At 44.8% G+C, this 14,312-nt stretch overlaps 1 protein-coding gene across 2 annotated transcripts in view; it reads right to left on the bottom strand.

Annotated features, from left to right (window-relative positions):
• Nucleotides 1–14,312, bottom strand: part of PDGFD (platelet derived growth factor D) — a 127,833-nt gene that overhangs the window by 55,746 nt on the left and 57,775 nt on the right. The gene's annotated exons all lie outside the window — the stretch shown is intronic.

Here is a 14,312-nt window from a genome sequence, read left to right as displayed (position 1 = left end):
GGGAGTCAGAGGTCATGGGTTCGAATCCCGGCTCCGCCACTTGTCAGCTGTGTGACTGTGGGCAAGTCACTTAACTTCTCTGGGCCTCAGTTACCTCATCTGTAAAATGGGGATGAAGACGGTGAGCCTCACGTGGGACAATCTGATTCCCCTGTGTCTACCCCAGCGCTTAGAACAGTGCTCTGCACATAGTAAGCGCTTAACAAATACCAACATTATTATTAAATACGACTGAATGAATGAATCTCCTCCAAAAGGCCTTCCCTAAGCCCTCCTTTCCGCTTCACCCGCTCCTATCTGCGTCGCCTTGACTTGCTCCCTTCATTCATCCCCCTCTCCCAGCCCCACAGCACTCCTGTACCTCCCTGTAATTTCTTTGTATTAATGTCTGTCTTCCCCTCTAGACTGTAAACTCGTTGTGGGAAGGGAACGTGTCTGTTTAGTGTTATATTGTACTCTCCCAAGTGTTAAAACAGGGCTCTGAACGCAGTCGGCTCTCAATAAACACAACTGCCACTGGCAAAGGCCACTGGGGTCTTAGCTGACACAGCCGTAACAGCTCTTTTCCAAGATTCCCGTTGGCCCGATCCACCTCAAGGAATGCCCTCGTAGGTCGGTTCTTTGGGTGAGAAACATTCACCCACTGATGGCGCATTCCCAGCAGGCACACTGGGACTTGAACCCTGGTCCTCCGATTTCTAGAGCAGGATTTTTCCACTGGGCTAAGGTACTGTGCATCATTCCCACGGGGAGACGGGACTGGGCTCCTTTTCTTCCCCCTTAGGGATGCTGATTATGATCAGGGAGTCTCCCGTCAGGACGGACAGATGAGCCTCAGGCTCGAGGAGCTGATTAGAGAGTTAGTGGAATGCACAATGTCACTCACGCTCTCTCCAAACTGTCAGTCACTGCTCCCGCTGGGGCTTGAAACCCAGGTGAGTGGCTTAGTGTATAGAGCTCGGGCCTGGGAGTCAGAAGGACTTGGGTTCTAATCCCAGCTCCGCCACATGTCTGCTGAGTGACCTTGGGCAAGTCTTTTAACTTCTCCGGGCCTCAGTCACCTGATCTGTAAACTGGGCTTTAGAAGTGTGAGCCCCAGGTGGGACAGGGACTGTGTACAACCTAACTTGTATCTACTCCAGCATTTAAAACAGTGCTTGGCACATAGTAAGCGCTTAACAAGTACTATTGTACTTGTGCTTGTATTGGGGAAGCAGCGTGGCTCAGTGGAAAGAGCCTGGGCTTCGGAGTCAGAGGTCATGGGTTCGACTCCCTGCTCTGTCACTTGTCAGCTGTGTGACTGTGGGCAAGTCACAACTTCTCTGTGCCTCAGTAACCTCATCTCTAAAATGGGGATTAACTGTGAGCCTCACGTGGGACAACCTGATTACCCTGTATCTACCCCAGTGCTTACAACAGTGCTCTGCACATAGTAAGCGCTTAACAAATACCAACATTATTATTATTATATGTAGGGAGATCCTCTCAGAGGCTGAGTATATCAGGGGCAGCAAATACTGGGACCAGGTTGTGGGTTCTAATCCCGGCTCCGCAGCTTACCTGCTGTGTGACCTTGGCAAATCACTTCACTTCTCTGTTCCTCAGTTACCTTATCTGTAAAATGGGGATGGAGACTGGGAGCCCCATGTGGGACGGGGACTGTGTCGAACCTGGTTAGCTTGTATCCACCCAAGTGTTTAATACAGTGCCTGGCACACAGGAAGCCCTTAACAAACACCAGAATTATGTAATCAGTCTGTGGTATTTATTGAGCACTTCCTTTGTACAGAACACTGTACCGATAGCTTGGGAGAGTTCAATGTCGTTGGTGGATACATAAGGAGCTTACAATCTAATGGAGTTTTGGGTTACCTGTGAGTAAGAGAACTCAAGATGTGGTGAAAAGCAAAGCAGTCAGAGAAGAGCAATGAAATATGTTCACACAAATATGGTCCTGAACGCTTGGGAACCAAGTGTCAGATGAAATTGAAGGGAGAGAGGGAAGATGAGAGGGAATGATAGGGGCAACTGAGATTGAGGGCAGGAAGTCAATGTTGTAAAAATGAAGGATTCCACTGAGAAGTGAGTTTTAAAACACCCAGGCAAGAACTCAGGCTATGGTTTATGAACTTGGGGGCTCTTACCAGTCCTCTCCTAGTTCGAAAAGTATCAGGTCCGACTTACACCGTGGCTATTTCGCTCTTTTGAATACAGACGGAGTAAAATCTTTTGGAAAAGCTGTTTCCACTCATTTCCTCCAGATGATTCCTTAGGCAGAGACACTTGGAAGTATCAAACTAGGGAAGCCACGTGGCCTAGTGCAGAGAGCACAGGCCTGGGAGTCAAAAAATCTGGGTTCTAATCCTGGCTCAGTGATTTGCCTGCTGCATCCCCTTGCCAGGTCATTTAACTTCTCTGTGCTTCAGTTTCCTCATCTGTAAAATGGGGATTCAACAGCTGTTCTCTCTCCCTCAGGCTATGAGCAATACATGAGTCAGGGACTGGGTCTGACTTGATTATATCCCATCTAGGTACATAGTAAGTAATGAACAATTACCATTATTATTATTACTATCATTGTTATTAATGTATTAGAGAAGCAGCATGGCTCAGTGGAAAGAGCCCAGGTTTGGGAGTCAGAGGTCACGGGTTCGAATCTCGGCTTCGCCACTTGCCAGCTGTGTGACTGTGGGCAAGTCACAACTTCTCTGTGCCTCAGTTACCTCAACTGTAAAACTGGGACCCTCACGTGGGACAACCTGATTACCCTATATCTACCCCAGCACTTAGAACAGTGCTCTGCACATAGTAAGCGCTTAACAAATACCATCATTACGATTATTATTAATTACAGGATTTCTCTTATGGTAAAACAAAGTAAACTCGATTGTCCATTTGGTGTGAGGGGAAGCCGTTGAGGATGGAAGGTGAATTGTTTCCACTTATGAATGACTTGAGAAGCCCTTCCCCCCAAGGGCTATTACAGTGGCATAATGATGATAATCTATTTGTTATTATTAATAATAATGACACTGGTTAAGCACTTACTTTGTACCATGCACTGTTCTACTGGGGTAGATACAAGTTAAACAGGTTGTACACAGTCCCTGACCCACATAGGGCTCACACTCTTATCCCCATTTTACAGATGTGGCAACTGAGGCACAGAGAAGATAAGTAACTTGCCCAACATCACACAGCAGACGTGGTGGAGCCAGGATTAGAACCCAGGTCCTTCCGACTCCCAGACTCATGATGCACTAAGCCAGAATTGACCTTCGATACCCTCCCCCAGCTTTCCTTCCCTGCCCCTATTTTCAAAGCACTGAGGGGCCAGTGGCTATAAGCAAGAATACCAGAGGGTCAGAGAAAGCAAGGAGTCCAGAGATGGCACCACAGTGTAGGCTCCTAAAAATAAGGGCAAGGACCAAGCTGTCTCGGATTTCTCACCCGGAGGCCTCATCTCTAACGGCAGCCCGGTTCTTTCACGATTCTGTTCTAAACTGTCTCAAAAATAAAGAAACCTTTTGCGTCCGGCTCTACAATCAGCACTTAGAGGAAACTGAAGAGTAGAGCAGATCAACAACAGCCAGGTGTTGATAGAGTTCTTGAGCAGGGATTTGCCTGAGAATACAGAGAGAAAATGTCCCTGACATTTTTATAAGGACTGGCAGATTTTGTTAGTTTGCTAGCTAAGCATCTCTAAGTATGTGCTGTTTGGCACAAAATGTATCAATGAATGGTTTGTTAACAATTTTTAAAATAGTAATACCATGGAGATTACATTTCCAGGGAATAATTACTCTGCTGTTCCCTGGGTTGGAAATGACTGTCCCTTAAGTAGCTGAGTCCACAAAATTAAAAAAAAAAAAAAAGCAGCAGGGTAAAACATGTTTGAATCTCTGCCATGAACAGTTCACTTGGAGGGCAGGCGGTGCCAGAAATATTGCATTTATAGCAGCCCTCCGGGTCGCCGATATGTTATTTCTAGGCTTCCTTCAGTAATACGCACACATTTCTATTATATAAAAAGCTCCATGTAAATCATCAGAAAAGACAACCAATTACCCAGAAAGGACAGAGTCAGGGCAACATATTTCATAGGTGGGTCACTGATAACACAAAAAAAAGATATAAACATATAGAAGGATTTACCTAGTTAAAATTAATATGGGCCAGAGACCGTCAAAAGCAATCACTCCCTAGGAAAATGACTTGAAATGTGTCTACCACAATCCAGATCAGTCACAAACCCCATCACAGACGTGTCCCATTTGAACTGAAATGGAGTAGGGTTCTAGGACAGGCACTTGGCAGAAATAACTCAAGTGTCTATCTGCCCTACATTAGGCAAACCAGCATATTACGGAAGGAGTGCCTGTCCTGAAACCCCAAAAATGGTCAGTGGGACTCCTTACAGCCCCACCTTTTGAACTTGTTGTGTGCCGGGAAAGTATCTACCAACTCTGTTGTGCTATACTCTTCCAAAAGCTTAGTACATTTCTCTGCACACAGAAAGCACCCAGTAAACACCAATGATTGGAAGGGGATGTGACAGAGACAGCAGCTATTCTCCACCTCCCTCTTTCCCAGTGGATAGAGCACGGATCTGAGCGTCGTAAGGACCTAGGTTCTAATTCCGGCTCCACCACTTGCCTAGTCACTTCACTTCTCTGTGCCTCAGTTACCTCATCTGTAAAATGGGGATTAAGACTGTGAGCCCATGTGGGACAGGGACTGTGTCCAACCTGATTAGCTTGTATCTACCCCTGCCCTTGGTACTGTGCCTGGAACATAAGCATTTTACTGATTGGCTATTCCCTAGAAATGGCCCTTACAGTCACCTGGCATTCTGTCCCGGCCATGCTGGAAACAATTTATGTAATTTATCTATATTGCTGTCTGTCTCCCCCCTCTAGTCTGTAAGCTCACTGTGGGCAGGGAGTGTGTCTGTTATATTGTTGTATTGTACTCTCCCAATAAGCTCAGCAGACGTGATGGAGCTGGAATTAGAACCCATGACTTTCTGACTCCCAGGCCCGTGCTCTATCCACTGAGCCATGCTGCTTCTCTTAGATGGAGTATTCCCTAACTCACTAACTACATGTTCTATCCGTCTCTCTCCCTACCCATCACTCATTCTCTCTGCTTTCTTTCATTCTTCTCCTATTCATTGATTGATGTTTGTCCTTTCTTTAGCAGTTTCACACTCTATCCCCACTTTGCAATCCAGAAAATACAGTCACCTTAAAAAGTGGTCACATCCAAAATACTTTACAACTCTTTAGCGAGCACCCAGGGGCTGTTATTCTACAGAGGATCCAACAGCAGATTCACGAGTCACAGGGATGAAAGGACTGTTTTAAAGCTATGGTTTTGGAAACGGGATGCCTGGGGACTCAAAACCCAGCGCAACTGCTGATGAAGACATTACTGGAAATCTTGATAATCTAAGGGACCCAGCACATCAAAGCTACCAATGGGCTTGGTTTCACTTCGGCCTAAGGGAAGTCTCTACTGAAACAACGGTTAGTTGGTTGTCTTTCATATAGGAGGCAATCTGGATTAATGTTTTTATTGTATCCAACCTGATTATTGTGTATCTACCCCACCGTTTAGTTCAGTGTCATATAGGAGAAGTGTCCACGTTTAACCCCAGCTTCCCCGCTGCAAACACCCAGGTCCTCTAAACCCCTTGTCTCAGCTCCACAAACCAACTTTCATTCCTATCTTCCTATTCTTACACCATAGTTACACAATCAATTTGAACAAAGGAAAGCTGTTAATCATTTTTTCAATCAGGTTTAGACAGACTGCAAGCTCTTTGAAGACAGAGATCTTGTCTACCAACTGTACTGTAATAATAATAATAACTATGGTACTTGCTAAGTGCTTACTATGAGTCAGGCACTGTACTGAGCACGGGTGAAAGCAAGCAAATGGCGTTGGACACAGTCCCTGTTCCATGTGGGGCTCACAGTCTCAATCCACATTTTACCGATGAGGTAACTGAGGCCCAAAGAAGTCAGGTGACTAGCCCAAGGTCACACAGCAGACAACTGGTAGAGCCGGGCACTTAATATCAGCTCCAAAGTAGGTACTCAATAACTGCCCCTGATTGACTGATTTCAACTAGCATTTCATATCTCAGGATCCCAAATTAACGTTTCTACTTTCTTGTAAAGAGAATGTAAGTACAGAAAAGTGCATAATCAACGATGACCCAATTACCGTGAAAAAGGATTCTAAATGTCCATGCCCCTAGATCCCGCTGATATATATATACAAACACACACACACACACATATTCTTTTCACTAGCATATCAGGCTATTTTCCACATGGTTTCCAGAGAATCCCTGGACTATGGAAGATTCTAGAGGAATCTGTGATGCAGAGAGTGGCCTAGTAGAAAGAACAGAGGGCTGGGAGTCAGGTTATCTGGATTCTAATCCCAGCTCAGCCATTTCTCTGCTGGGCAACCCTGGAAAGTCGTTTAATATACCTAGGCCTCAATTTCCTCATCTGTTAAATGGGGATAAAACATCTGCTCTCCCTCCCCTTTGCCTGTAAACACAATGTGGGGCAGGAACTGTGCTTTACCTGATTATTCTGAATCCAATTTAGTGCTTAGCAAGTGCTTAGCACAAAGCAAGTGCTTAATAAATACCATTATGATCATCATCATCATTATCAAGATCAGACATCTTAATTTCAGAATTAAGATTAGAGAAGCACACCTAAATAGAGAAGCGCTTAAATACCACACGTGCGTGCACACACACACACACACACAAAGATCAGACTAGACAAACATTTAAGGATTTAAATGTGTGGGAGGGTACGTTGCATAAAACTAAATTTAATGTTAAAATGAAATTTAAAAGGATTGAGCATTAATACTGTTGGGAGGCAGTGCTCTATGCACTTAAACACCAAGTTAGGGAGTCAAGGTTTTTGACCTTATTTCAACTCTGCAGAGTGAGTGAGTGATTTAGCCTTGTTCTTCCTGAGTTTACTCATCCATAAAATGGAGATGATAAACTGACTTTGTCGTTTTTGTTGTTTTTTAGGGTGGGGAAGGAGGGAGGAAGGAATGATAAATTAGAATAGTAACAAGTCAGTTTCACAGGGTTCCTGTGTACTAACTGTAATCAGACATTCTTTTGTATGAAAAGCAGGAAAGAAACTGGCAGTAATTTTATGAGGCTGCACCAAAATCGGTATTTATAGAGGAAAAGCCACATTCTGTGCTTATATTTTGCGACACTGTTACTTCTTGAGGAGAGTCCCGATAGAAGCAACATTTTACACTGCAGATTGTTAGCCCCAGAAATGATGCTGTCAACTGATGCTCACTAGATAATATCAAATAATAAAGTGGCCTTTTTAAAAATTTCAGATGAAAATGACTTTAAGAAATAGTCTCTCAAAGCTACACCAAGACAATTAATACTGGTGGTATTTGTTTAGCACTTATGTGACAAGCCCTGCACTAAGCGCTGGGCTAGGTACATGATCACCAGAGCCCACACGTGGCTCACTGTCTAAGTAGTAAGGAGAACAGGTATTGACTCTCCATTTCACAGATGAGGTAACTTGGCACAGAGAGGTTAGGGGACTTGCCCAAGGACACACAGCAGGCAAGTGGTGGGGTGGAATTAGAACCCAGGTCCTTTTCCACCACAACTTTTCACATCCGAATCCTCTGCCTCCCAGGCGCCTGCTCTTTCCACCAAACCACAGCTTCTAAACATTTTCCTAATTCCCCACTCTCCTCATCGAGCTTCTCAGGTTAATTCCCAGTGACTCACGTTTAGAAAAAGGCCCCCAGTTTTCATTGTGTAACAAGCATCATAAATAGCTAGCCTTTGATTTAAGATAAAGACTAAGTGGGAAATCATTAGTGAGCCTGTCACAGCTTTGTTTACTCTGAAAGGTGATTTCCCTTTGAAACAGACTTCCATATCCTCTTTAGATTGAAACTACTCTTGTCTGACTAAGAAATGCAGATTTGGTTTAGTCTAGATAGTCTCAGGTGTGAAGAAAATTGTATTCTAGATAATAGGTGAAGAAAGGGCAAATTAGGAAACAGCTGGCCTAATGGATCAAGCCCAGGATTGGGAGCCAGAAGACCTGGGTTCTAATCCCAACTCTGCCACCTGCCTGCTGGGTGACGTTGGGCAAGTCTTTTAGCTTCTCTATGCCTCAGATTCCTCAACAGCAAAATGGGGATTCAATACCTGTTGTCCCTCCTGCTTAGACTGTGAGCCCTATTTGGGACAGAGACTAACCAGCCTATGTAACTTGTATCTACCTTCTCGCTTAAAACAGTGCTTGACACATGAATAAGTGCTTAACAAAAACCATAAAAAAACAATCAGAGGCCATGGTAATATATTATGCAATATATTGCACATGACTCATTTTCAGAAGAGAACCAGACAAGAATACGTTACAAAGCTCGCTTGAATTTCCTGCTTCTTTTAAGGAACAATTCAGTGAAGGACACAAGAGACCTTTAGTATTCCCCCTTCACCCCCATAAGTTTGGCCAGTCCTCCAAATTAGAATATTACGCTTGTTGACAAACTCCGCGTTTAGGGAAAATCAGCACTGTTGGACACACATCCATGCAGCACATGTTCAGCCGCTGCTTCCGGCATCACATTTTATCCAGACAGATCTGCACTGTCAGAAGAACACTAATTCCCAGGCAGAGGTCTAGCCAAACGGGTAGTGAAAACATGTCTTACGCAAGAAATGACTGTACTATAGCTCCAGATAGGGTTTAATAGCCCTTCATAATGCACTACGTATATCGTAAGAAAGTTGCTCGATGGGTAGCAGAACCAAGCAAATAAATCTTCACTGATGTAATAACATGCATTGCATAAGGGTAACATGTTGGAAAATTTCACCAAAATTGAATGGGGATTTGGCCACAAGCACAATGGATCCAAGCACATATTTTCTTTTCCTGCTTGCATTTTTGCTTTTTTGCTTTTTTTTTTTTTAAAAAAAAAAAACACACCAACTACCTATTGCTTCATATAAATCAAAATTGATTTCGCAAGGTACACAGGATATTTGAGGAAACATTGGCCAAAAAAAAGGTCAAGCCATAAAACAAGAGACATGCCGTCACCAGTGAGAGAGAACTAGAGCCAACATTAGAAGCTGCCCTCTTTAGCTGTAAAGCAGGAACAACTCTGATTCACAAACACACTCAAACCTTTTAAATGTCAAATCCTTTATGCTCAGAACACCTTAAAATAGAATTTTGGTGCCTTTACTCGTTTGTTCTTTGATTATCCACTGAAACTATTAAACTGGGTGTCATTTTATAATGCAGGATTTTTTGAACGTGGGCATCTGTTTATTTCAAACTGGCTTGAGACCAAATTAATTTCTTACTATCTACTCCAAAGGCATCAGATAGCAATGACTTTCAGTCAGTCCTAACCTGAGTTGCATTTAAATCGATGACTGGTTTCAGGGTTTAACTTGAAAATTTCTTCATTGCCTTTTTTGCCAAGGGAAAGAGAATTAGCACAGGCAATAAATCCGCAAGGGAGCCCTAAAAATGTTCCGAGGAGACATTCGGTAGCCCGAGAGGGTGCTTGCTCTAAGAGGTGGACGGACACTGTACTGAGCACCCTGCTTCCTCCTGCTCCCCAATCACAGCCTCGGCTGTTAAAGAGAAGCAGTGTGGTCTAGAGGAAAGAGCGTGGGATTTGGAGCCAGAGGATCTGGGTTCTAATCCCAGCTTCACCACTTTTCTGCTCTGTGCTTCATCTGTAAAATGGGGATTAAGACTGGGAGCCCCATGTGGGTCAAAGACTCTCTCCAACCTGATCACTTGTATAGACCCCACGGCTTATTACAGTGCCCGGTACAAAGCGAGCGCTTAAAATGAAGTGCTTAATTTCCAGTTTTAGTTAACTGTTAAAAAATAGTCTCCCTCTATTGAAAGATGGACTCTTTTGCCATCCCATCTGTAATTTAATGGTATCTGTTAAGCGCTTACTTATATTTCAAGCACTTTTCTAAACTCTGAGGTTGATACACATTAATCGGGCCGAACACAGTCCCTGTCCCATGCGGGGCTCACAGTAGAAAGAACAGGTACTGAATCCCTATTTTTCAATCGAGAAAACTGAGGCAAAGAGAAGTTAAGTGGCTCTCCCAAAGTCAAGCAATTGACAGAGCCACGATTAGAACCCAGGTCCTCTGACTCCCAGGCCCACGATCTTTCCACTAGGATGTGCTGCTGCCATTGTAGATTGTCGGCTTACAGGTAGGGACTCTACTTATTTCATGGTATTATTCAAAGTGCTTAGTACGGTGCTCTACAATTAGTCGATCAATGGTGTTTATTAAGCACTTACTTTGTGCTCATCTCGAGCTCAAAGGGGCAATTGAAAGCACGTGAAAGGGAATCCAGCCTGATTACCTGCAGTACTTGAATCAACCCCAGCACTTAGAACAGTGCTTGACACATAGTAAGTGCTTAACAGAGCTCTTCCACTTGTCAGCTGTGTGACTTTGGGCAAGTCACTTAACTTCTCTGTGCCTCAGTTACCTCATCTGTAAAATGGGGATTAACTGTGAGCCTCACGTGGGATGACCTGATTACCTTGTATCTACCCCAGCGCTTAGAACAGTGCTCTGCCCATAGTAAGTGCTTAACAAATACCAACATTATTATTATTATTTTAAATAATAATGGTGTATCTGCATATTCATTCATTCAGTCATATTTATCAAGCACTTACTGTGCTCAGAGCCCTGTACTAAGCCCTTGGAATGTACAATTCGGCAACAGATAGAGACAATCCCTGCCCAACAACGGGCTCATAGTCTAAAAAGGAGAGACAGGCAACAAAAACAAACAAGTAGTCAGGCATATGCGTTTGTGTCTGTACAAATAATGACCCTTCCCTTTCAAAGACAACCTTACTCCCTTCTAGATCCTATCCACGCATGTTAGTTTGGCTGACGGCTCATGGATACGATCTCTCCCAAGTTGTTTGCATGGAAAGATAATCTCATTGCCGCATGAATTCCGTGGTCTCATTCCCAGCCTGTCTCTTTTGTCAGGCCTGCTTCTGGCTAACCTTATCTCCGCCAAGCTTGTGCTCGAAGTCCCGATTGCTGCCCGTCAGGCTAATCGGTCTGCTGCAGTGATCGCCCGCCCGTCTTCTCCTAGGCTGAAGGGTTTGACACTGTGCTTCAGTAAGTCTTTACAACATTTATTCTGCTCTTCCACTTTGCATATATCCCTTTTCAGGTCACCATTCAGAAGCTGCTTGGATATTCTGTCATCATCCACTCTCCTCATGCATATTTGGCTTAATTATATTTATAATCCAGGTGAAGAACCCCCAGTATGGTTAAATGTGATAGCCATTCTTTAGCTATTTTGAAAACAAGTGGCAGTAATAGCAATGTACTAAGCACTTTGGAAGTACCCGACAAGTGAGCCAAACATTCTCTAATAATAATAATAATAATGTTGGTATTTGTTAAGCGCTTACTATGTGCAGAGCACTGTTCTAAGCGCTGGAGTAGACACAGGGGAATCAAGTTGTCCCATGTGGGGCTCACAGTCTTCATCCCCATTTTACAGATGAGGGAACTGAGGCACAGAGAAGTGAAGTGACTTGCCCACAGTCACACCGCTGACAAGTGACAGAGCTGGGATTCGAACTCATGACCTCTTTCCAGTTGAGCAACGCAGGAGCTTATTCTCTAATAATTCAGAATAGTTAAAATGACTGAATGCACAATAGAATAAATGTATGTACATAAGTGGTGAGGGAGAGTATAAGAAGATAAGTGCTACAGATAGCTGATCAATCAATGCATGGTATTTAATGAGGTAGCCGTTTGGGTGGAGAGGAAAGGGCGGATCTTGGCGATATTGTAGAGGTGAAACCGGCAGGTCTCGGTAACGGATAGGATGTGTGGGGTGAACGAGAGAGACGAGTCAAGGACGACACCGAGATTGCGGGCCTGCGGGACGGGAAGGATGGTCGTGCCATCCACGGTGATGGAGAAGTCTGGGAGAGGACCGGGTTTGGGAGGGAAGATGAGGAGCTCAGTCTCGCTCATGTTGAGTTTTAGGTGGCGGGCCGACATCCAGGTGGAGACGTCCCAAAGGCGGGAGGAGATGTGAGCCTGAAGGGAGGGGGAGAGGACAGGGGCGGAGATGTAGATCTGCGTGTCATCTGCGTAGAGATGGTAGTCAAAGCCGTGAGAGCGAATGAGTTCACCGAGGGAGTGAGTGTAAATGGAGAACAGAAGAGGGCCGAGAACTGACCCTTGAGGAACTCCAACAGTTAAAGGATGGGAGGGGGAGGAGGCTCCAGCGAAGGAGACCGAGAATGACCGGCCAGAGAGGTGAGAGGAGAACCGGGAGAGGACAGAGTCCGTGAAGCCAAGGTGAGATAAGGTATGGAGGAGGAGGGGATGGTCGACAGTGTCAAAGGCAGCAGAGAGGTCAAGGAGGATCAGAATGGAGTAGGAGCCATTGGATTTGGCAAGAAGGAGGTCATGGGTGACCTTAGAGAGAGCAGTCTCGGTAGAGTGGAGGGCTAGACTACTGTGTCAGCCTTCTCTCTGACCTCCCTTCCTCCTCTCTCGCCCCACTCCAGTCTATTCTTCACTCCGCTGCCCGGCTCATCTTCCTGCAGAAACGATCTGGGCATGTCACTCCCGTTCTTAAACAACTCCAGTGGTTGCCTATCGACCTCCGCTCCAAACAAAAACTCCTCACTCAAGGCTTCGAGGCTCTCCATCACCCTGCCCCTTCCTACCTCTCCTCCCTTCTCTCTTTCTACCGCCCACCCCGCACGCTCCGCTCCTCCGCCGCCCACCTCCTCACCGTCCCTCGGTCTCGCCTATCCTGCCGTCGACCCCCGGGTCACGTCCTCCCGCGGTACCGGAACGCCCTCCCTCCTCACCTCCGCCAAACTGATTCTCTTTCCCTCTTCAAAACCCTACTTAAAACTCACCTCCTCCAAGAGGCGTTCCCAGACTGAGCTCCTCTTCTCCCTCTACTCCCTCTGCCATCCCCCCTTTACCTCTCCGCAGCTAAACCCTCATTTTCCCCTTTTCCTTCTGCTCCTCCACCTCTCCCTTCCCATCCCCACAGCACTGTACTCGTCCGCTCGACTGTAAATATTTTCGTTACCCTATTTATTTTGTTAATGAATTGTACATCGCCTCGATTCTATTTAGTTGCCATTGTTTTTACGAGATGTTCTTCCCCTTGACTCTGTTTATTGCCATCGTTCTCGTCTGTCCGTCTCCCCCGATTAGACCGTAAGCCCGTCAAACGGCAGGGACCGTCTCTGTTGCCGACTTGTTCATCCCAAGCACTTAGTACAGTGCTCTGCACATAGTAAGCGCTCAATAAATACTATTGAATGAATTTATTGAGTGCTTACTGTGTACAGAGCACTGTATTAAATGCTTGGAAGAATATAATAGAGAATTGGGAGACACGTCCCCTGCCCATGAGGAGCCCCCAGACTACAAGATGAAGGGCTGACATGACTTGGAATGCTCAGAATTAATTGGGGAAGACATGTTGAAGGAATTGGACAAGGGATTTCCAAGCCTACGGAACAATGCGAAGGAAGGGGTGGAAGAGTCAAGAGTTAGGGCACACCTAGAAAGTTTGTTTGGGAGGAACAAAGAGTGGATTGAGGGGTAGTAGGTGAGACATTTATCCATTCCAGTTATTATTACGCTTATCAGCATCAGTTACAACTGGTAACCCTGAATAAAGACTAGAATCTTAGGCTTTCAAATTGAAATTATTAATGTTTCTCGAATAAATCTAGACTCTCAAAACTGCATCACTCATTCAAAGGTATTTACTGAGCATTTAGTGAGAGCAGAGCACCGTACTAAGCACTTGGGAGAGTACACTACAAAAGAGTCGGTAGACAGGTTCCCTACCCACGGTAAACAGAAATATATTTATAGGACATTTTAAGCATACATTTTTTTCCAAGTTTTCACAGTTGCTGGGTCCATTTGGTAATAATGCATTATGAACATTCAAAAGTTTATTAGTTTGTCCTTCTACGTAGTAAGGATGAAAATTTTGGAACAATTACTGCCAGGAGGAACAAAGCACATATACAAACCTTCTTTGATTTAGCAACTGAAGCTCAACACAGCCACAGCTAGCCCAGGGGGCTCAGTTAATAAAATAAAGTGGCATGGGCTTTTTTTTTGGTTCCCGAGGGTACAATGTTCTGCTTTTTATAGCTTTGTATATAATTTTTAAAGTACCACA

Source organism: Ornithorhynchus anatinus, chromosome 20, assembly GCF_004115215.2.
Source record: "Ornithorhynchus anatinus isolate Pmale09 chromosome 20, mOrnAna1.pri.v4, whole genome shotgun sequence".
Classification (NCBI taxonomy): domain Eukaryota; kingdom Metazoa; phylum Chordata; class Mammalia; order Monotremata; family Ornithorhynchidae; genus Ornithorhynchus; species Ornithorhynchus anatinus.
The sequence above is the reverse complement of the archived record's forward strand: the minus strand, read 5'-3'. Positions and strand labels throughout refer to the sequence as shown.